Source organism: Denticeps clupeoides, chromosome 5, assembly GCF_900700375.1.
Source record: "Denticeps clupeoides chromosome 5, fDenClu1.1, whole genome shotgun sequence".
Lineage (NCBI taxonomy): Eukaryota > Metazoa > Chordata > Actinopteri > Clupeiformes > Denticipitidae > Denticeps > Denticeps clupeoides.
In genome coordinates, this window is record NC_041711.1 from 15,262,956 (window position 1) to 15,284,918 (window position 21,963).

The 21,963-nt window shown below is 43.2% G+C and overlaps 1 protein-coding gene across 3 annotated transcripts in view; it reads right to left on the bottom strand.

The window, feature by feature from the left end:
- Positions 1 to 18,284, bottom strand: part of LOC114790213 (double-stranded RNA-specific editase 1-like) — a 45,014-nt gene extending 26,730 nt beyond the window's left edge. For all 3 annotated transcript variants that reach the window (XM_028980058.1, XM_028980055.1, XM_028980054.1), the window contains exon 1: positions 18,142 to 18,284. The gene's annotated coding sequence lies outside the window, so the exon portion shown is untranslated. The remainder of the gene's footprint in view (positions 1 to 18,141) is intronic.
- Between the last annotated feature and the right edge of the window lie 3,679 nt (positions 18,285 to 21,963).

The following is a 21,963-nucleotide window of genomic DNA, read 5'->3' on the forward strand; positions in this document are numbered from 1 at the left end:
CTGACCTTATCAGTAACCGGATTCGCTGATGTGCATCACTGCTCCTGAACAGTGATGGAGTCTCGTCCGGAGAAAGCGACTGCCATGACTGGCCATGCATACAGACTTACAGCATTACAGTAGCGCTCTGTGTCAGGGGACAGGACCCCGCAGCAGAACGCCTACTGCAACAGAATCTCTACCCAAAAGATGCACCAACCTCTGTGTGTGTGCATGTATTGTGTGGGTTTAGTTTAGTGGAGCCCACATACAGAGACACATACAGAGTCCTTATTGTTCAAAACCAGACCCCCTGTTAGATATTTTGGTAAGATTTGATGTTGAAAACATGCATTCTCTCCATCTCTCTCTCTCACACACACACACACACACACGACTATTGGGCATAGGGGTACTTCTACTAAGAAGGCAGATGGACAGCCCTGTGCTTCTGGGAGACAGTCTCCTTCAGCCTGCTTAGAAGAACATTCCTGATTTTACTGCCTTTCACGGAAAACAGTGCGGAACGTCATCAGGGATGGAAAGCTAATCAGAATCCAACTTGCCAACCAGGGTGGAAAACAGCACATCATGAGGATGAGCTGAGCGAGAAATTTGAAGATCCACATTCGCAGTCAGAGCACACTGACATCAGGTGAAGAGCCCACACAACCCATCAGCATTTACATATGCACATAAAATATACATTCAAGAAAATTCTGCATTAACGCACAAACACACCCACACACAAATCTATATATAAGACTCAATCTGCTACCCAACATGCACTATTTATAAACAGTTAAACACAGTGTACTGCCCATCTTATATCAGTGTCCTCCCTGCTGCTGAGCTGAGTAAGAACTCAGAGCGGAGGTCAGAGGGTCAGGCCATTCCAGGATTTCAGAGAAGATGAATCACCTTTAACCTGGCAACCAATTCACAGGGATACAACAACCCAATTTAATCCAATCTGGGCATTACACAGCTGCATGTAGGGCAGATTCACAAAGCTGCGAGAGAACAGGGTGGTAGTAAGTGCACTGAAATACCTAGAGAACAATGCATTTGTGTAAAATCTGGTTCTCTTGAAATGATTATATATGCATGTACAATGTACAAATCCAGCATCTGTATAGCACACTTAAATCTTGCTTGAGTCTGCACCATCTACAAAAAATTTACATTAAGAAATATTTGGTCTAGTTGCATTGTTCTGGAAATTGACTATCAATGTTAATAATTTAAAATGCTTCTGGTCAATTTTTGATCATACTTGAATGCATTTTTGATCAGTGAGATTCAATTAAATCAATTAAAATGGATGGCAATATATAGATTTTTCTCTTTTTTTAATGTGAATGTTTATGTAAATGTGCATGCTCTAAAATGCAAAATGTCAGTGGGTGACACCGAGCGTCCGGGAATTTGACAAATTCCAGCATTATTTCACTTTCGCCCACCTCTCAGTGCTAATGCAATATTCATCCCATCGCCTCATTCTTCTCCTTCTCTAAAGACCCCAAGTGGTGGGAAGAGAGGATGTCATGCATGTGAACAGATGGTTCACTTACATTATGCATTAATCTCTTTACCCTCCTGCTTCCAAGAATGGAGATTATGTTGGGCACTTTGGCATATTACTGCTGCGGAGAACTTTAGGCAGAGAGGACCTGAGAGACAAAAAGCCGAAATACAAACATCAGCATCAACTTTGCTAAATTATAGTCTGTACATAGATCACGAGGAAGCCATGTCTAAGACACATACTCCTTGAGTTTGGTTATGGAACTAAATTATTTTCATGGTCAAAATGAATTATGGATTATTTCTGTAACATGTTTTGAGTTAAAAGTCCTGGTTGATGTCTGGGCCAGATGGTTTTTGATGTTGTTTTGGAGGAACGGTTGCTAATGTTACTGGTTCTGATGCAATTATTACACTCACTCACTCGCTCTCCATCACCTAGCACAGTCGAGGCTTCTGGGCTCATCCCGGGACATTGAATAAGGGCGTCCTGTGGTGGGACAGGCCACCCCTGTGCTCAGGGTAAGTCTGTGTGATATGGCATAAAATAATAATATAATATATTAATTTATAATATAAATTATATAACCATAGATGGTAGATGGTATATATTGCGGTATATAATTTGATATAAATTTAAATGTAGATAAAACAATATCAATTCTACTGAAAGTGGACTTTGTCACACCCATAAGGCTAGTGAAATGTGAAAGGTATTATATGATGCGAGTGATTTTATAAAATTTTAGGATTAGAAAATATTGTCAGAAATGATTTAAATAACAATATGCTTGTTCATATTTTGTGATTTTTAGAATCACAATGACTTTTTTTGCACAGGGCACCAAACAGGCTAGGATGACCCCTGGTCATTTCCATCCGCACTGTCAGTACACGATCCATAATACTTGCCCATAATTTCCGCGCCTGCGTAACAGCCACCATTTTATAGCCAAAAAGTAACCGATGTGCACCAATCGGGCAAGTGGTGCGGACTGGGCACTGACCGGTGGTTAGCTGACAGATGGAAGGCTTGTTTTATTTCATTTTAAAGACCTTTATTTATATTTATATTTAAGCTATTATTTTTGTGGAAACTCGAATTTTGGGCTTGTTAAGGATCCGCGGAAACCATGCCGTGCGAGCAGCTGATATTTCCGCCGCAGGCCGGTGCAATCAAAATTGCATACTGCTTATACCGTTTATACTAATCCAGAGCGAATTACAATCAGTAGTTGGAGAGATGCTCAGAGTTAAGTGTCACAATGGTTTGAACCTTCATAAGCAGGTGTGTTACCCACTAGGCTACTACGACCCCCATTATCACCTACAGATAATTTTAGTCTTCAATTCATGAATGAATCTGGACACCAGAAAACTCTGCACATGTAACAGAGATGTGCATGAGTTCCAAATGGCGTGCGACAAAAAAAAGGTTTCAGTATTTTTTTATTTCATTTTTTATTTTATTTCCAGGTACTCTTTCCCAGACGTCTGGGGGAGGACAAGGTGGGGTTCGCCTCTTCCTCCCCAGTTCGTCTTTGACCTTGGGGAGCGAGGTGGGTGGAAGTGATGCTTCGTTATATACATGTTTTATTTTTGTATTTCATGTATAGTCTAACTGTAAACACTGTAAATATTGTTAATAATGTTTTGTTAGTTTTGGTTGAATGGCTAGTTTGGGCTAGGCTAACCACGTGTGGCGTGTGTATAACGTGTTTTATGTCAGTTTTTTGTGAACAGAAGAATTCACCAGTGCCTTTTATTATATCATTTATTATATGTGACAGGTATGTGTTTATTTAATGTTTTTCTGGGGTTGTTTTTGTAAGTACTTGTATATATGTGTTAATTAATGTGCTAAAGAATTTAGCATGGCGCAGGTCCTGTCTTGGTTACCCGCACAGTTCGGGGAGCAAGTTCACCAGTGACAGAAATTCTCGTGCCACAACGAACCAGGTTGGAGGGGTTACACACACACACACACACACACAGCCAAGCTTGGCTTCGAACCACTAACCGCTGCACCGCCTTACAGCCCCACTTATTACAGTCGCTGCTAATCCTGCTGCTACCAGTGATAGGGATGCTGCTTACACTTATGGTCATGGTGTAGTCCAGCAAGGGAGACGAGTGGCGTCAGACAGAGAGAGACTGAGCGAGCGAGTGGGTGTGTGTGAGTGTGTGAGTGAGTGAGAGAAAGAGAAAAGGAGAGAGCTACATGGAAGGTGTGAGTGAGTCTGATACAAATCTCCTGATCTGCGTGGATGTTGACACCTCTGAATAATCAGGAATTATTACCCACATATGTTTGGCCAGTTTCCACAAATAACATAACACACACACAAAAACACACCCCATAATTGGCAAATAAGGCCCAGGTACAGACAGCATGTCAATTTGAAGGACAAAACATCCAAACCAATGTGCGAGTTATAGGCGCTCAGAAGGTAACAGTATGTGTTACAGACTTTTTGCTGACATTACTCACAATGACATGATTTAATAAGAGCTTAGCTCATGTAATAGATTCTAACAATAGGACAAAATATCAAGTACATTTATTGTGTCCTATCATGTTTAGTTCTTTATGTGATGATGCTGAATGCATTTGACAGAATAGGGATTAATGAAGCCATGAGCTCAGCCGGTCAATAACTGGACACTTCCTCTAACCTTATCTTTACATCTGATCAGCCACATTCTGACCCTGGATCAGCCACACGACATTAAACAGCCTGTGTGTGTAATGCAGGCCCACTCTGGGGGCCTTTTCACAACGCGGCAATAAAGATGAAAGATAAAAGGCACAGGCGGAGCAGGAGGAGGGCAACAGGGCCCAACCATGGAGGGAAGGAACACAAAACCCGAGGCAGACAGCCAGCCGTTGTGATTGCATCTGTGTGCTCTCAGCATCTCATCCAAACAACAGGCTGAAGCATCCCGACACTCAGGCTCAAGGAGAGAGAAAGAGAGGCAGCAGACATCCTGTACCCCATGTTTCTTTCAGGAAGAGGGAAATCTCTGGTGTGCATGGTAATAAAATGCAAAAAAAGAAGCATGATAGCAACACCAGAGTCAAAAGAATGTTGTCCAAAACTGTAAAGCACTGAGCACAGATACTGTTATACTTAAACACAAGCATATATATATATATACACTCAAATAAAACCATTTTATGCACTTTTCATGAACGTGTTGGCCAATGCGACTATGTTGTAGCAAGAGAGAAACAACGATTCTGTGTGTTCCCGGCAGAAGCATACACTCCGTCACCCTTGACACAACATGTGAGCTTACAGTAAAAATAGCACATAACTGCGTTAACGATGTTATCGGAATGGCCAGTTTGGGGAAGTAATTTCGCTCCTATTTAAATGTAGGGTCTTACCCTGAATTCTACCAGCGATTGGATGCTGTGGAGTGAAGCATATACATGTCTATGGAGAGAAGTGCATAAAAATGCCTCACTCTTGTGCTGCTTGGGGCTGTACAAACCGCTGTACGCTCCAAACATTATTACATTTCAGGTAAGGCTGAACAATTGTTTTGAATATATTTGGCCTTTATAAAATCCCGTTTTATAAATCTTAACCTTAGCTAAGCTAGGCTAAGCTAACGAAGCTATGCATTCCTGTGTTCAAGTCAGCCTCCAAACAACGTTTTGGCTAAACGTAGGCATTAACTATTTAGACTGTTTTTAGCTGTTTAGTTAACTTTTCTCAAACTTTGGAGGTTTTCTAAAGAAATTCACCTCAGTTTACAAATCTTAACCTTAGCTAAGCTAGCAAAGCTATGCATCCCTGTGTTCAAGTCAGCCTCCAAACAACGTTTTGGTTACACATAAGAACTATAATACAGGATTTTATAATGGCCAAATATAATCAAAACAGTTGTTTAGACTTACCAGGGTTTGTCGTTCGACAGTAATGTAAAGGTTTTTTGTGATCATTTAATTTAGAAGAATATTGTATTTTGAAAGCACTGGACATTTCAAGTTGTTATAAGTAGTTTGTATGTTTCACTTTGAAATTAAATATTTCACTATTAGTAATTTGTATGTGACTTTTCATTGAAGCAAGTGCCCTTTATCATATCGCAATCGCATATTGCAATATTGATCTCAATAATTGAAATATGTATTTTTTCCCCCAAATCATGCAGTCCTATTTTAAACATACTGTATATATGCTCAGGTATCTCACTGTTCCTATAACTACTTGATCTGAAAAGATAGAATTTATCACGTTTCAGTGAGAAATAAACATCCTTCCTAGAAGGACCCAGAAAAATATAGCAAATCAGTGTGTACTGTGTCTGGGTTAAATATACAGAAAAAGAACAGAGAAACGCACATTAAAGATAAGTGTGCGTGTCTGAGTTTGTCTGTCTGGGACATTAGCTCCACAGAGTCTATTTCCATCACACCAGAAAGCTTGATGTAGATGGAGTGAGGAGAGTGAGAATAGGATTGAGCAAATGTCCAGGGAAAAGGAATGTTCTCTCCCTCAGGTGACTGGGGTGACTAACGCTGTAGGCAAGAACATCCAGCTCCTCGACTCCGATGTTCAGAGGCACGTCTGAATTCAGCACGCTCTTAAATGAGGCTGAAAGCAGTTCTCTGTGGGTGTGGCAGAGATAATCGGTACATTAAATCAGCAGGACGAAGCCAACTACAACAAGACATATTTCACAAATGTAAACATGGGTGCAAAATACGTACCTCCAGTTCATACACAAAAAAAGTGGTGTAAAATGAAGCAAAACCTGTAATCCAGTAATTTACAGCAGTGCAAAATCTCACACATCAATCCAAAACTCTCAAACAAACAAATCAGTTTCCATTATAATTTATCAATTTGCTAATATATGCTGTTAATCAGAGCATTGTTGCCAGATTGGGCAGCTACCCACTCACTTTGGTAGCTTTAAATTCTACATTGGATGTTAAAAATGGTTTGGATGGAATATAATTTGTCCATTCCACAATTTAGCCAGAGCAAAAATGTTAAGAGGCAGGACACATTTTGAATAAAAGTGATCGGTAAGTTTAGAAACATTACATGTGTACATGTAAGTGTACAATAACGGTAAAGGGGGGGCCGTAGGGCAAATGTCCCAAATTGAAAATCTCACTCTGGTGAGATTAAAATGGATTTTCATACAAGCCGTTAGCACAGGAAGCACGTCAACACACGCCAGTTCCTCTGGACACTTCAGTACCCTTTACAACCTGCTGCGGGAAGGCTATCTGCTGCATTAATCAGCTAAACATGTAATTAGAGGTACTGCAACGCGTAATCTGAAGGCTGTTGGGGGGGTGGCGGTGAATTCATTTCCTGCAGCATGCACTCTGAAATCGCGAGATCCCCATCTTCAAAGGGAACGCGAGCGACGCGCGGCAATTAGACGCACATCACTGCGATTGTATCGCCGCTAACGCCCGAGTGCGCCTGCATTACGCAGGTGTGGGCATGCACGTTCCACGCTCCATCCAGACAGAAACTGTAAAGCCTCCCAGAGAAAGGAGCCCAACTTCGGTACAATGACAGGAGGACAACATACAGCTAAAAAGCCACAAACCCATCATTTCCTACTGAAAAAAAACCAACAACATTTCAAAGCATATTATACGCTACACACGCAACGCTTGCCATTATACAGCAGATGAAGCCTCTCTTACTTGTCTGTGAAAACACAGTCGCGCTCAATTCTGTGGCAGAACGGAGGCGTCCAGCTCCATTTACACAGCATGGGGTGTGGAGGTGTTTGACCGGCCTGTTCGTGAACAGAAGTGCTGACATTTCAAGGCCTCGACCTTGACCTGCTCGCCTCGCGGGACATTTAGAGGTACATCTGTATGTAATAAGATGTTATATTAGACATAGCAGATAGGCAGCGTTTGCAAATGTATTAATTAGATTGCCAATCAGAATTGTGCTGATAAATGCATGTTCTGGATCTCAGAAAAACACAGTCCTTGTTTTTATTTATTTATGTAAATCCTTGGAGGCATACGAATAAACGCTTTAGTCAAAGTAATGGAATGTAACACACAGATATGCAATCTGTTATTGTATTCATTTCATTTTAGTTTTTGATAAGATTCTTAATAAGAAATATAGGAATTCTGAACTTAATTAACTGTAACTGTTAAAAATACTATTTGTATTTTTTGATTCGCCTTCAGTATGAGAATCATACAACAACCAATTGTTCCATTTTTATTAAGGTGCTTCCCAGTTGTAGACGTACTATGAATTTAATTAAAGACGTTTTTCACAAGCACCCATTTAAAAGAAAACTAAGTCGGTTTTTATTTTACAGTGGCATATAACAATATTTTCATGCACCACTGTCTTCAACAATTTGTAGTGAAATTGTACTGGGAAGTCCTCTGAAAATTTGGTGGCCTAACTGCAGGCCATGGTGGTCTGCAGGTCTGATCTCACTCACCGGTTCTTGGTGTGCAGAAATGCTGTCATGGCAGTGAACCAGGGGATTTCAGGCCGATGCTGCAGCTCATCCCTGAAACCACACCACCCCCCCATCAGTCCATCACAGGGCACGAAGGACCAGAGGAGGCCACACGTGTTCAAACCTGCCTGGGCCTGCATGCCAAACTCCACAAAGACCTCGATGCTTCCTCTCCCCGTCTTCATACGCCGAAAGCAATCAACACCTTCATAGAGCCCACACAGCGGGTTCATTTCCTGGATTTGATGCTATTTAGATCTTCTTTTTATCATTTTATGAGGATATTTACGCAATTACTGAACAATTACAGCCACCACACCCGTGAAAGGAAAAGCCACCTTCACGCGACCAGACTTTGAGTTTTAAATACTGTATTATATCACAGGCTTGTGGAACATGCCATTTGACAGAAGAGATCAGACGCTGAACAGGCTGTTCCTCTCTGTACAGACGCAGTCATGAGCAGATGAGGGCTGCACATCGTATCTCTGCTCGCCATTGTTTTCCCTACATCTGAAGCCTTTATTTCTGAGCAGGACGGCTCTCATCAGAGAACATGCTGCCGAGTGGCAAGCATCTTCATTTCTTGAAGGAACGTGATTTATTCAGACTTGACAGACTGCGATAGCAGCTTGTACAGTGAGGGGCCATCACACAACTCAAAAACAAAAACACAAACACGAAACACGAGAACAAACCAATTGGCAAAAGGACAACCTGGCAATGTCACAGTTAAGTGAAATGTAAGGGACAATGAAAAATGTGTGGTGTCACATGTTTGGTTTGGTGTGGCAGAGCTGGAAAAGCCAACACCAGTCCAGCTTCTCCTTTCTGTCATCTAGGAAACTGATGGGTTAGGTCACTGGTTAGACAGATAGTGGATTCCCACCGCTGCAGTCGATGAGGAGCTGACAGGAGCGTCGTGTCCTCGACCCCGCCTTGTTCGTTCAGCGGTGCTTGAGGCGAGAAGAAGTGGCCGTGGCACCATGTTCTCATCATTCCTCACCCTCCCGGTCCACACAGTATTTACAAATCGTTCTTCTCAGGATGGCCGTTCCAATGAGAAGATGGACCAGGCTCAAATGCAAATGAACCAAGCCTTGCCGCATGGGTCCAACAATAATTGTTTCTACCGGGGTAGAAACGTCTAAAACTGCAAATTTTATTCACCAGATGATCATAATCCTGTTCTGAGCGTTTCTCATGAATAACAAGAGGAAACATGAAATATTGCGAACACAGGACAAAGACACTGTGTGGTGTTCCATCATGCTAACCAGGGCAGAGGAACCACAGGAGCACGACTCCTACTCGATTCCTCCACCCTAAAAGCTCTCGGCATCAGACAGAAGCCGTGGCAGCGGCGTGGGCCGAGTTTGATCTGTAGTAAAAACCCTGATGGTGCCCGACTGCTCGCCAAGAAGCAGTAAATAAGCCTTTAACAGCAAGTCTGGTCTTTTTGCAGTGATCTGTGAGCAAAACTAGTCCTGCTAAAGCTGATATCCACGGTACAACCTGCCGGCTGCGCCGACTCCACCAAAGAGGCGGTCACGGCGGTCAAATTAAAGACTTTTACAAAACAAACAGCGAGGAGAGCTGCAACAAGCTGTCAGCAAACGTCCCGCAACGTTGCGCACGGGGGATCAAACGGACACGTCGGCGCGCCATTACGGCTGTGGTATACAGCGGAGCGGCAGCTGTCCCCCCCCCCAAGCCCCGCCCCCGTCTGCCCTCCTGTCTGCTTGCACACTTGCCACACACGCAAGACGCCGTTTCTCAGACTCTCAGAGCGGCCCGCAGGCCCAGCAGGGCACGTCGAGGTCGGACACAGCGAATTAAATGCGGGATTGAAATGACCGGTGATTTAGCGAGGTCGCGGGCTTGGATTCCGGCGTGAGGGATATTAATTAGCATGGCTGACTTTGGACTGTGGCGATCGGCACGGAAGCCCTGCACTGCGATTGCTCCGTAATTAGCGTCAAATTGAAGAAGCCGAAAGGAGCATTCCGGAGGCGCTCCATCCAGGTTTTTTTTTTTTTATTTCATTCATCTGGCTAAATGCGACGTGATTGCATGAAGTGAAACGGCGAGCGGGCAGCCATTCGCGATGATTGCCAAAACTCAGCAGGTCCTCCAAACATCTGGCTTGTAATTAACCGTCCCTGACGGACGGATGGAGCGGCTGCATCTTCGGGTCCTGGGGAGAGCCACGGTCCCGCACGTTACATATCTGCAGGTTGAGAACCGTGGCCCAACACACCCCTCCGCCTGCTGAAACAGGGGTCGAACGTCTTCACCATTTTCACACTCTCCTTTTGTACTGATCTAGGAACAGATTTCTGCTTTGAAAATCAGAAACTATATTTACGTTTCACATTTACAGCATTTGCCAGATGCCCTTATCCCGAGTGTCTTCCTCAGGGACACGTTAACAGTGTGGGGGATTTGAACCTGTGATCTTCAGGTTCATAGGCAAGTGTATTACCTACTAGGTTACTGCCACTCTAGAACTAGTTATAGATCAATACGAAAAAGCAGCAATCAAATCCACGCCCCACCTAACGACTGCTTGGGAAGGTGCATTAAAGTTCCATGGATGAGGAAATATGAAGAATGCTGTTCTTACGCGAAGATAAGCGTTCATCACACTCATCTGTCAGTTTGAGGTTTTCGTTTGGGCTTTGCACAGCAGCCCTCATGAAGATCACTGGACCAGTCTTGTCAATCAGAATAAGGAATGTTGGGTACTGACCTGTACAAACAACCACATTGCATCCGTACAGGCAAAACTGAAACAGACCAATAGAGCCGATCATCGCTACGTTAGTTTTGGTACCTAAAAGACAATTTAATTCAGAGAGTGTTAACAGAGAGTGTCAAAGCCTATGAAACGCGAGTCCATCGCTGCCGACTGGAGATGGCTCAGTGAATGAACAGGCCGGAGCCGCTCTCAAGGCTCAGTGTGCGGCTTTAAGCGGCGCCATTGTTCAGCCGGAGAACGGAGAATAGATAACAAAAGCCCGAGGATCTTTCCCTCTGCTTATGAGCAATGAAGACGTGGCTCCGTTTTCATTCCGTCTTCTGGCAGCAGGCCTAAACACTCCGCAATTTCCAATTATAAGGAGTGTTCCCTCGACATAAATAACGTCCATGCACAAAAAGGAGGAGTTCCTTCAGGGAAAGCAGGGAGCTCCTATTCAAAAGATATGTGGGTTGGAAATGTGTACCTCCTGGCAGCCCATGATTTAGCATGGTTCAGTACACAGAGACAATGGCCCTTCAAAGCACAAGCACGCTTTTCAGCACTCTACAAGAAGACAAGATGCGTTTTTTTAATGGTGTGAGAAAATTAAATAAAAGAACCACTCGTGCATCTGTTCTCACTGTTGCTCATTCACAACAGCGGTGCTAAAATGATTTATTTGTCCTAAGTTGGAATCAGCGATAAACCAACAACGGTTTAAATGAGGCCACGTCTCAGAGAGACACAGGGTCCAACACGGCCAGTCGAGTAAAAGCATTTTGTAATTAACCAGTTGTTCTGGAGTCTGTAGCCTGGGAACAATCACTTATTGACTTTAGTTTCATACAGACTGAAGGCAGCATAATCACAGTCACTATTAATAAAATGCAACAAAAAATTCATAAATTTCTAAAAGTTCATAAATTTATGAGAGCCTGCTCAGAAATTTTCAGTTAAGAAATAAAAAAAAGTTGTTTTTATATCGAAGCAAATGTCAAACATTTTTTTTGTGTCCTGTATGTTGAGGTAAATGTATTAGTGATTAATTGATATGGCACAACAATTGGGAATTTAGCTCTTCTCCTTCTTCTTCTTATTATTACTGTTATTATCTAAATCTCTCAAAATTCAACTCAATTTTATTATTAGATTGTCTATTTAATGAGCAAGAAATTCATAAATCATCCGGAAAATTTAGCTTTCAGCTCTTTAATTAATAGGCATTTCATGTTCATCTATTACAGGCTGCATTCCTCCCTTCTTAACCACTCAAAAACTCCATCATTCCGTCTCAAATGATCAAACTAACACCATCAGACACACGATGGCGTAACGCTCAGAATTAGCTTTCAATCACACTACAATCACATGTTTATCATTATGTGAGCGATATAAAATATTTAATATTTAAAATATTAAATATAATTTCAAATATTATGTGGTTTATGCAACTATGACGTTTCTGTCGCTTGTTCTGCTTTTTGGATGTTCTCTTCCTTGTATTCTTCCACCTGATGACACCCCTGCCCCACCCATACCTCCATGCTATCTGCAATGCTTTTTTACATTCAGCAATAAATGATTCAGCATGGAGGATCGAAGCAGCATGTCTCTGATAAAAGGCCTGCCCCCCACCAGCTTCACTCTGCCACAGCGACGGGTGAATTATTTAAGAGCTCCAATAAAATACAAACACCTTTTTAAAAATTGCAAAGGAAAAAAAAAAAAAAAAACCCCCAAAAAAAGATCGTGACAAGCTCTTCACCAACACAGAGCCCCCTCAGTACCTCATCTGAGCAACGTCTCTCGTCTCCAAATAAAGGCGTCGCGGCGTCCCACACAGAACGAGACGGCAGCATCACAAAGCGCAGTTAAATGATCAAGAGATTTCGTTACAGAACAGCAGCGGAGCATTTTAAAAGACTTCCCGTCCCAGCGCCAACCGCATTACTGAGAAATACCTCCGCAGTGCAACGTCTTCACCAAGTCTGCACACGTCTGTTTATTACTATATTCTTCATGATAAGATTTATTGCTGTACCACTTTTGGGTTGAATTGGATTGTCAGCATGTTTAAAATGAGCCGTCATCTCCTGACGGCCCACAAGCAAGTCACATTTCGACAATTCTGGAGGTATTAAATACACTTTGACTGAGGGTGTGTAGAGCTAGACTTTTCTAGATTTCTGGCAGAAGCCTGAAATCCAACCAATTTGCAGGTTCCAGCTTACCCTGATATTGCTCCAGGAAGACTGGGTAAAAGTTCCTGTTAACCGGATGAACGTAGATGCGAATGCCTGTTTCTGATAGAGGTAAAGAAGCCACAACTGCAAACAATCCCTACATGATCTGTGGCGTGACACGCCGAAACTGCGAAGGGACGGCGAGGGCAGGCCAGCGCACGACAGAGCAAGTCAGCGGTGACGCAGCCCTCCTGTGGCTCTGGCACAGAGCGCACCAGGCCTGGCCGTCACGGCCCGTCTCCCCGAATCAGCGCTCCCTCCACGGCCCGCGGCTCCACTCTGAGATGCGGTCCCATCAGCCACCAGGGCCAGCAGTGCCGCTGCAAGTTCTCCGTCCAGGACGCTCTCTCCGCACGCTGCTTATAACTGAGCCGAGGATGATTTATGATTGCCGCGTTATGCACCGACCTCGTTGGAGGTGCTTCTTCGCCGAGACAAATTGCCCGGCGCTCCGCTCCGGGCGTTCAGGTGCTGTTGTGCATCTCTGTGTTCGGTGCACAACGGGGAACACATGATGTAAGACCTCAACTAAAGAAGATGGAACACTGCTGTGACCTCCACCTTCTGGAGTGATCATGGACTCCTGAGGGTAGCCTCGACTCCCAGCTCAGTTCTTGCAGAGTCACAAAAACACAAAACCCAGATAATGCGCATCTGTCGAGTTCACCAGACGGCAGAGTTCCTCCCACACCACGTCAACAGGAGCTGCTGTGTTTACCAGTGGCCTGCCAGACGTCCAGAAGTGGTGAAGATCATTACATTAGTTCCTTTGTCTCTCACTACCGTGGAAATGGACACTTCCTGCCATACACAGACCAACGTGGAATCTCACGACAAAAGAACAATGATGTCTGACAAAAGAAACGCAGAGCAAGGACCTCGTAAGTGGCACCATAACAAGCCTAAAAAGACAATCTATGGCATTAAGTGGAGCACACGTCGGCTGAAGCCTAAAAATACATTACGGCATTGTATTTTCACTTACAGGAAAATACAGCGGCCGAGGCTCACGCCAGAGCCGGCCCTAGAAAAACATAATAAAAAAAAATCTAATAAAATGCCAGGTTATCAAACCAGCAAAAAATCTCTTATAACTCGAGCATAGTCTGAACCCGGTCAGGATTTTGCAGCAAGCTAATTATTGTTATTATTATTGTTGTTGTTATTATTATTATTATTATTATGCTTTGATTGCTTGCAAACTGGAAATTAAAGAGGCGATTGCATGACAAATTAAGCAAAAACGTAATTTATCATGTTATTTACAGAATTTCTAGAAGCTGATATCCAGCTTATACTAATAGCTTTGGTCAGAATGAATAACAATGAAATCATACACTATACAAATATGCCTAAAACTATGACATAAAATGAAAATGATTAAAATAATTTTATTGCTGAGGACACACTGGAGAGCTGCACTGGACATTCTTGCAAATGTAAGAGCCACATTTCGCAAGAGCCTCGGTATTATCGTCAAACACACTACAGGTTTATCTGACAAGTACGCTGTCGCACACACAAAAACACAGAGCTGACAGACACAAATAAAGAAAAAAGAAAAAGACTGAAGTCATCTCACGGTTATAAATACAGCAGTGACTTCAGCAACGGGGTCCCGTCACTCCGAGCCGAAGCCACGGCGTCAGCGTGACTGCGCCTCATGCATCTTTCATTCAACAGAAACCAGTGTTTCATATTTAACGCGTTCGACTCAGACCTTGTCTTAAATTAATAAGAAATGAAGAAAAAAAAAGAAATAAATATCAAGGGCTGCTCACTCGAGGGCCCTTACCACATTTCGGGAGGGACTTCCAACAATTAGCAGGAAATTGCTGTTGATTCAACACACAACACACACTGCACAGCGTATACAGACGGCTCTGGAGAATTCGAGTAAACACGCTATAAAACAGATCAAATTAAAATGTTCCCGTCGAGTGAGCACATCGTGGGGGTGGAGACGAGTCCCGAGGACCCATAGCACCTGTCAGGGGCACCAACCTTTTCATCCTGTCTTCCTAAAAAAGGACAGAAAAAGGCACCCTGTCCCTGCTGCTCTTTGAGGTTCTGGATCATTCAATCCCTGTTGCCAGTTCGGGTGTCCTCAGATGCTCTGGGCAGGTCGGCAACAGGAGGAAAGTGCCCCGATCGTTCCACACTTCCAATCGGACCGAGACGGAGGGTGGATTCGAGTTCTGTATGTCAAAGTCACGTAAATGCACCATTACTCAGGGAAACCACAACAACGATAATGAACACTAGTAAAGGCCACAGCACTTAATGTCAGCAAATCAGTGGAGAGTGACTTTCACAATAACAAAATCCATTCTGATATACCCCATTCTGAAACAATAATCATAACTATGAAGCAAAATTTGTGCAACATTAGTCCTGGAATTGGGGTGCAAATGCTACAAAGCCCCTACAATCAAACAAAACCATAAAAGCATATCACTCTGATTCTGAAGACACTGCCCGGACTGCCAGTCTGTTCTGGAATCGATTTCTAAAAATTGACCCCAGTTCATCAATCATTACATAGATTATGGCTGCGGCCGATTGGATTTCCAATATAATTGAAGGTGCTAGGGCAGATCTTGGCCACCATGCAACGTCCTTCTGATCTCAGAAGTGCACAAATAACAATTCTTAAATCCAGACTCAAAACATTCACTGTTCGCTGATGCCTTTGGACTGGAAAGCAGCCAGTGGGTTTTCTTGTCTTATCTACTTATTTTAGCACTTTTTAAAATGTTCTTTCTCATACGGTATTTGCATCGTCTTTTTCACATTTGTAAAGCACTTTTCATAGCGCTGTGTATGAAATGTGCTTTATAAATATATTTTCCTTGCCTTAAGGCCGGTGTAACCACAATTTTGACATTACACACATTACATCTACTACATTAGATTTCAAGTTTCATTGTCATAAACCAATAACAATCCAACATTATTTCCTATAATAAACTTATTATAATTCAAAATATGGACACGCCATATCAACATGTAGTCCATTTCACAATTTGAAAATTCTAATTGAGCTGAACGTGTATTGGATGTATTGCCCAGCTCTATAAAGCATCTTGTTTCTGTTCGGACCCCACTCCAAGCATCCGTCTGCATCGTGGCAGCAGTAAAAACCTTGCTTCTTGTCTGACGGAACATCTTGGTCTCGCGACAGCCAACTTCGAGCCGGAGTGGAAGTTGCTTGCTCTCGGGGTCACAGGCAGAGACATTAGCTGCCTGCGAGGGGGATCCACAACAAGCTCTTCCAAATCCCTGCCCCTGGTTCAGACTGCCCAATCTTCCCTCTTAATCCCCACTGCTCTGAGCCTGTGGCTTTTGCGCTCGGAAGGCACTCATTTGTGGGTCTGAAGCCACAGGCAGCTTTAAAAAGGCTTAAGCAAAGCATTTACAAATTTAGACTTTGTACAAGGCTCCACTGTTGGAGGTGTGTGGGAAGGGCAGGGCCCTGTTTTTTTTTTCTACCACTGAAAGTAATAAAAGACTAAAGGAAAAGTAACACCTCTGTTTAATCTGACATCCAGGTAACTTTTCATTGTGCCGCACCACACGACACACAAGCCCCCGATGCTGAGAAGAGGCGCCCGCCCCACGTGAACCAAGCACCGCCAAACTAGGGCCCTGTCGCATTGCATCTGTCACAGTCACATGCGACTTTGCTGATGCCATTTAGGAGGCAAAATGATTCAGCATCCTTCAGACAACAACGCAAGGCCACTCAGGGCTCATGGGAAGACTTGTTCAACTCGTTAAACAGACAAAGGCGTGTCACGTCAACATGCCAGCGGAATTGGAACCTGGTCGCGTTAAAAGCTTTACATGGATGAACTTAATAAAAATGTAAAGGGCCAATCTGTGCTTAGTCTTGTCTTAAGCATAATTAGAAAAGGCCGGGGTTTAATTACAGAAAGTGATGAAAAGATCAAAAGGCATTACATTGTATATTTATTGTGTATATGAAATGTGTACATTTGTGAAAAACGTTACAACTCTGTGTGTGTTTGACATTATGGAACCTTAATTTTTTTCTGGATTTACTACATCACATCATTGTAATCAAATGTAAAACTAAGGAAGCATTGTATCCTTTGCACATATTGCTTTGAATTAAAAAGTATGAAAAAAAAGATTGAGTAACTCAGCAACAATCCAGGAATTAGAAACATAATAACAATAATAATAAATATAATGGTCAGAGAAAGACTATTTAATTACTGACTATTACACACATTTTTGTGCTATAACAGCAGCTACCAAAGGGGTTACGTTACATTACTGACCTGCACTTAAAATCACTCAAAGTACAAACTATTGCCTCTTTTTCACGTTTTCTTTGCCTGAAACCAGTGCATGTTGTAACCACAATTTCGTGACTGCATGACTGAAAGCTTCAAGTTCTGTTGCCATATACAGGCGGCGATGCAACCTTATTACTAATTAATAATGAACTTATTATAATTCAAAGCATGGCTGTTATGAGTGAGTGTCATGCCACACATATCAAGATGCAGTCCATATCACAACTTGCTAATTCTAATTAGCAAGTTGTTAATCAACTGAATACGTTGTGGATGTATTGCCCAGCTCTTACATTACATTACCAAAAAAAAATCACTGGAAGTCACTGAAAACTATAACATTTCTAATAGCCTGACAGAAGCCACACGAAGAGAAAAAACTGCAATGTGAAATGTCACCTGAGCATTAACATTGATGTGTCACACGTGTGTCACTGTCACAAACAGACCTGTGCACAAGTGTAAATAAAGCAGCTATATTAAAATGCATTAAGAGTCTGCACTACGAAGACAAATGCTTCATTCGTTAAGTGGGAGCAGATCTTGAACTAATCCGCGTTTTCTACGTGGGGCTGGGAGCTCATGCCTGTAACAGGTTCGCCGAGGTCTGTGACAGCGGACCAAGCTGCGCGCCCTGGCCGGTGGGGACCCCGCAAATCACGGACGCCGTAAGTTGAGGAGTCCCGGCTGGACAAACGTGAACGATGGAGCCGATGGACGACAGCCGCGCCGAATCCTACAACGCAGCACGGCGCGGACGGAAGACGAGCGGAGAGAATCGGACGCGAGTCCGCACGGCGGCGCGGCGCCGATAAACGTGCTCGGCTGACGTTGCGATCGGACTCACCGGCACCGACGACGAGGGACCCGGGACTCAGATCACGCAGACACGCAAACCCACGCCGCGTGCGGGTACGGGCCAGAGCACCATCGACCCGGTCAGACGCGGCGGAGTTTAAGCAATGTTTTCCACTGGACGTGAACGCGGAGCACAGGGCAGCAGGAGCAGCTTGCGCCCTATTCATCAGACTGGCCAATAGCAGAGGGGATGAGGGGCGGGGATAATCATCGAAGCGTTCCGATTGGGTAATAAACGTTTGACAGGTGGCCCGAGCGTGGCTATTGGTCAGAATCCGAGCTCGTGCGTTTTGCTTTCAAAGGAGGGAATTCGTGGCACACCGTTGTAGCAATTTACTACGCGTGAAATTGGATGTAATTAAAATGTAATTAATTGAGGTCTGCATCCAATGATTATTATTTTTGACATGTACGAGGTGCTTTGACCAAACTTCTTGCTGAAGTTCGAATTTTAAGGACTGAATGCTTCATAGTACGATGTCTTTACGGCAAAATGACGTTTCTTTATTCATATATATCGTTTTATGTGCTTTATATTGTCATTAGTAATCAATTAGCTTGCACAAATTAGTCATTTTATTGAAAAAACTATATATACTAGTTTGATTTGTGTGTGAAAACCACTCTTGCAGAACCATTAAAACAGAGGGAAAATGTGATAATTTCACACCTACTAGGCAAAACGTGGATGCTCATCCTCCTCAGTACGGTACCTATGAGTTGCAAACAAGTTTCTCTGTTAGGCTTTGTGTGGGTGTTTTATAGAAGAACGTGTCACTTGCTTCATTTAACTGATAAGACAGCCTACTGCAAATTATATAACCGTAAACTCGACATTTACACACGGGCGCATAAATATAAACACATTTTTAACCTACCTCATTAAATAGTATTCACCTTTCATTTTATCAAGCTCAGCAGGCGACCGCCAGCGTTTATAGAAACGGAGCCACAAGTCAGTTCTAATAGGCAGAGGCTCCGCCCTCTATTGGTAAACAGGCCCCGCCCCCACCCCGAGGCGCGGACTGGGCAGGGACGGCTGCGGACCCCCTGTCATCTCTGCTCAGAAATCAGAGCGGGGAGCAGGGGAGAGAGAGAGAGAGAGAGAGAGAGAGAGAGAGAGAAATAAATCAGCCTCGGCGCACTTCCCCCCACCGAGCGCAGAGAATTAAAGCAAATAAAAAACATCTGCATAAACCTGAATAAATACATGCAAACAAAATCATCTGGCGACAGAAACACATAAATATACACAAAAAGAGAAAGTACTTTAGATAGGAAACTGATTCATTTAACTAAAATGACAACAGAAAGAGAAGAACATTGCAATAAAGATGTATTAACATTTAACTATTAAATATAAACAACATAACATTTCAAAAACGTATCCCGGTCCAGCAATAATAGATTATGCGCAAACTGAATACGGACAAGATTTACTGCAGTAGGTGATAAATCCACTGGAAAAGGCACACATTAGATGACTTGTTTCTTCTCTTGCTGGCTCCTTCCCTTCCCTGTGTGCTCTGTTTTTGCACAGATCCCCAATCACCCTTCCCCCTGCGAAACATCCAATCGCTGTTAGTGTGCAAATGAGCCGTTGTCAAGTTAGCAGGGTAGAGCAACACGAGCCTGAGGCTTAGAGGAAGCAGCAAATCTCTGTCTTCAACATTTTAGCGACTGGTGAGATAATTAACGAGTGAAAAAACATCCATATGTATACAGTCTTTGGGGGACCATCATTCTTCTCACAGTCTCGAGCCCACAAGCAACACCGTCCAGCTCAGTTCCCTTAGCGCTGTAAATGAACTTTCGGTCTATAGTACCTGTCCTTTCCGTATGATTCGCTGCTGGTAAGAGGGTTTCACATGTTGAAACACATTAATTATTTTTTTTTTATGATGGCCACCGTCGTCAGGTGATTTGTTTTAATTATCGCACCAGAGATACGAAAATAGATTCTGACGAAGTGAAACGGAGGCTAGACGGAGGCTGTTTTAAACCTGCTCATTTCCCCGCACATTTCCTTTCCTCTTAGTCTAGCGCTCATAGCCCACAAAGAAATGGGGCCTTTTAAAAAGTTGTTCTTGTCAGTTCGGGTCTGGTATGGTCCCTTTCTGTCCGATTAGGCCCGATTACAGCTCTACTGTCTGTTGCATAGAGCCGACTGGAGGAACCAGACACAAAGCCCCACCAAAACTCTGCACTCAACAATTTCATGCACTGAAGCAATCACATTAATTTGTCTAAAGCTTATTCACTTTTCATCCCAGCCGCTCACAAAGGGAAAGTTGATGCTGTGAGATGCATTATTTTTTCGGGTTTGTTAATATTGAAAATATTAATTTACATTTTACATTTACAGTATTTATCAGACGCCCTTATCCAGAGCGACTTACAATCAGTAGTTACAGGGACAGTTCCCCCCCTGTAGGGACAGTTGTTCAGGGGCACAATGGTAGTAAGTGGGGTTTGAACCTGGGTCTTCTGGTTCATAGGCGAGTGTGTTACCCACTAGGCTACTACCACCCTAAGTGTTAATTAAGAAGTGTTAATGTCGGATTCGAAAATGTGATATAGGTCATCCAGTTAAGATAAATGTTAGTTGTTATAATCTGATGAGGAATAAATGTATTTTATTTTTTAGTTTCCCCCCCAAGGGATTGCCACCTTATCATGGTCAGGGGGGTGGTGCGGCTGTGTGGTAGTAGCCTAGTGGGTAACACACTCGCCTATGAACCAGAAGACCCGGGTTCGAATCCCGCTTACTACCATTGTGCCCCTGAGCAAGACACTTAACCCTAAGTTGCTCCAGGGAGACTGTCCCTGTAACTACTGAATGTAAGTCGCTCTGGATAAGGGCGTCTGATAAATGCTGTAAATGTAAAATGTAATGTAAATGTCCCTAAGCTCAGCCTTCAGGTGGGACACCCAAGTTGGAAAGGTTTCTCGGCAGAGGCCTGACAAAGTGCAATCCAGTTACATGACAAAACCAGTTATCCAACCTCCATTGCCACCATGCTCCCCCTTCACATTTCTGTCTGTCCCCTTATGTATGCCTGTCTAGAACCAGCCTTGAGGTATCCACAGGTCACAGAAGTATAACATGAACACTATTGTTTGTAGAACATGGGAGCTTTGAGTTCCCCTGCCAACATGATGTTCTGTTTGTAACAGTTTCTAGTGGTTGTGAACTGTATCTGAGGGATGTTATGGGAATTCTGAGTTGGTTGTGTAATGCCTGAAATTATTACCAGTTACAACATTAGGCAGCCTGCGGACCCAGATCGAGACCACAGGTAGACGTAGGACAAGCTAGAGAGATTAAATCCACCATCTGGCCTGATATCATTGAGGATCCCGCAGGAAAGGATCAACCAGGTTTTGGGGCTCTTGCCAACAGATTAGTGGAATAAGTGGTTATGACAATGGATTGAGTTCACAGCAGATGTGGCAAACCATTTTGGCCTTGTGCATGAACTGTTCAAGGGTAATGCAATGTTAAGAAATGTCAATCTCCCTGGAGACTCATTTAAATACCTCTAAGAATGGTTAACTTTTAAAACAGGCCATTAAGTGTCTATAAATCCATTTGAATAACATCCTATGGGCGATAGATGCTTAGTTGAGTCATAGTGAATCACTCTAAACCCATGTTGTTCCGTGCACGATATCACCATTTTTTTCTATTTCCGAACACCTCACTTGAGGGAGTCTCTCAGCAGACATCTCTGATTACCAGACCCAGAGTGTCCTGTTAATGCATTATTAATGAGGGCTAATGGCCCACACTTATCAGTACACCCTTTCC